The 2,952-nt window shown below is 61.4% G+C and overlaps 1 protein-coding gene across 1 annotated transcript in view; it reads left to right on the top strand.

Annotated features, from left to right (window-relative positions):
• SYT7 (synaptotagmin VII) overlaps nt 1-2,952 on the top strand; it is a 38,868-nt gene that overhangs the window by 19,413 nt on the left and 16,503 nt on the right. The gene's annotated exons all lie outside the window — the stretch shown is intronic.

A 2,952-nucleotide genomic window follows, 5' to 3' on the forward strand; every position in this document is an offset into this window, starting at 1 on the left:
CCCCGAGCCTGAGATAACTCAGGGAACGGGGTGGGTGGGGGGTAAGAGCAGGTGGCAGGGGCTGGTCAGGCCCTCTGTCACTGGGAGCCCTGCAGCTGGCCTTCGGGAGTAGCCCACGTAGCCCCAGCATGGGCTGAGCAGAGGGCTGGGCATTTAACCATCTGTCGCCCTGGTCATCAGGAGCCAAAGGAAGCATCATCTGATGCCCTCACCTCAAGGAGGGAGCGGAGCGCTCTCATGGAGAAGGGTCGGGCAAAGGTCAAGGGACCCAGGGTTCAGGCAGCATCACTAAGGCAGGATGACCCTGCACCTGGTCTGGCCGCCGCCTCCCGCCTGGCCTTGGGCTGGGTCAGGTACATACCTGTAATCGCGGGAGGAGGACTCATCCTCTTGATTGGGTTGTACTTTTCATCAGACCAAAGGCCTACAGGAGAGTTGTGTGGCCTGACAGCCAGGCCACCTCCTTCTAGCTCTGGTTTTGAGACATTGGGCAAGTCACAGCCCTTCTCTGGGCCTCTGCTTCCTCGTCTGTCAAGTGAGGGATTGGACAGGGTGACCCCTTCCAACTCGGACATGCTAAGCCTCTAGCGAGGGAGCAGCCCCTCGGGTTGAGGCATGGGTCAGAGCCTGTCTGCCAGGCAGGGACCCTGACCCTCACTCACTAAGAGCCCGAAAGGTGCAGGAGGGACTGTCCCAGGCTGCTGCTGGGGGCCTGTGCGGGAGGGGAGGACAGGCCGAGTTTGCCAACTTGCTGTCTCTGCAGTGGCTTCTGGAAACCCAACTCTCCTATGTTCTTCCCATCCCAAGTTCACAGTGGCATGTCTGGTGGGCAAAGCCGCAAGTGAACAGAGAGTGGGAGGGGAGCATGGGACCAGCTCTTCCGCTCACGGGCACAAATGGTGTCACACCCTGAGCCCAGGTCCTGGGATGCGGGAGGAGCCGAGTCTGCCACCTCCAGGCCACTGGAACCATCGGAGTCCCGGCTTCCCACAGGCCAGCCAGAGGTCTTTGGGGGAGAGGGCTAGGGGCCACAGGAGCTGGAGCCCTCTGAAAGCCTTGCTAAGAACCCGAGCTCCTGGACGACAAAGGTGTGAAGCGTGAGGGAGCAGATGCAGGCTGGAAACGAGATTTCACATCACCCATGTGTTAATTAACTGGCTCCATTTTCACCCACCGCCTATTTTTACCTCCTTGCCACTCAGGTCTCACTCCATATTTTAACACACTCATCCCTTCTGATCATTGCATCAGTCGTCCCCTGCCTTTCTGGGAAAGGTGGGTGTGGAGGTGGGGGCCCTGCGCCCTCGCCCCCACCCAGCCTGACTTTCAGAGTGGACCCAGGCCATTCCCACCCAGTCATACCTACTCCATTCCGGAAGCTCATTTCTCATGGCTGTTGGGGTGTTTCTCAGGCGATGGGCCACTGCTAGGGTGCTTCCTGCCCGGCACTCTCCCCTCCCCCAAGCTTGGCATTGGCATCACCCTCCGGGCACCGGGCACTTTAGGGTCCACCCTTCTGGGCTCCTGGCTGCATGGACCTTGCAATGGTGAGATTGGGTCAGCTGTTCCCTTCCTCCTCAGCTTCTGCCTCCACGTCCAGGGTTTGCCCTCCAGTCCCAGCGCCCCCTTCGCCACCCAGCTGACCCCTTGGCCAGGTGTCTCCGGGGTAGCAGATGGGTGGCCCACGGCTGTGGTAGGGGAGAGCATCCAGCGCCCCCAGGTCTGTTAGCCGCAGGTTCCCGGGAGACAGAAGAGCCCTAGGAGGAGGTGTGGCCACTCCAGGTCCCAAGCAAGGTGGGAGTGCATTTAGCAAGTCACTGCCCCCCACTCCCACAGTTCTTGGTGGCCCTGAAGCACCCCCCATCCAGGACCCCCCAGACCCCTAGGCCTCAGTGCTGGAGCCCCAAGAGATGCAGACGGCTCCTGGGCCCGCGAGGGGGAGGGAAGGAGGCCACGGCTGCTCCTGGCTCCCATACCCTACTCGCCCGGCCCACCTCACCAGCGCTGCCCTGCACCCACGCATGCCTCATGCCCTGTCCGTCCCTCTCACCATCGCTTCTCGGGATCCAAATGGTTTCCATCATGGCCCCACCCCCCAGAGTGGGGTGGGGGGCAGGACGGGACCTGGCCACCCCATCGCTGCCCCCCGCTCCGAAGCCACCATGCTTCCTCCGTCCCGGTGTGTGTCCCCGCCTCCTCTCGGCCTCTCCTCTCGGCCGCCTCGCTCCTTGTCCCCTTGTCCACCCTGCAGCCTCTTCACTTGTGTCCGACTAACCTTTCTTGGCTTCTCTCCCTCCCTCCCTGTCTCCTTCCTCCCATCTGCTGCTCACAGGGATGCCCCTGGGCCAGGCTGGGCCCCTCCGCCTCTCCCTCTGCCTCTGTGCCCCGTCTCTCTGTCTCTCTCTGTCCTGTGACCTCCGATAGCTTCAGTGGCGCTGACCATCTTTTCCCAGGCTGCTTGGCAGCTGTGCTGATGCTGTGGTGTGGCCAGAATAACTCCGAATTTCTCATACCTTCAGCAGTCAATCTTGGCTCTCTCCTCCTCTCCCACTCTATTTTTAACCTGACTTTACCTCTCCAGCTATTTCAGTCTCCTCTTCCTCCCCGTGCCTGTCTGCGTGAGCACGTGTCCGTGTGTGTGTGTCTGTGATGCGTGCATGCGTGCGTGTGCTCTGCTGTGGCCCCGCCTCTGGGAGGGTGCCCCGCGTGTTCCGGCTCGGGTGGGGCGTTTTCCGTGCTGTCTGGACGAGGCCGGGTTCTCACAGCAGGTGCACCGTGCGTCTGACTCTCGTGGCGTCTGTCCCCAAAACTGCTCCCTGCTTTTTCTGTTTCAGTGTGTCCCGGTTCACACGCACCCCTTGGCATGCCCGGGCCTCCCTGAATGTGTGTCCTCTTGGAATCTAAGTGTGCACAGCGCTGCGTGTGCGTCATCTTGCTACCTCTGGTCGATCT

This window comes from Bison bison, unplaced genomic scaffold (assembly GCF_000754665.1).
Source record: "Bison bison bison isolate TAMUID 2011002044 unplaced genomic scaffold, Bison_UMD1.0 scf7180017864334, whole genome shotgun sequence".
In the NCBI taxonomy this organism is placed as follows: domain Eukaryota; kingdom Metazoa; phylum Chordata; class Mammalia; order Artiodactyla; family Bovidae; genus Bison; species Bison bison.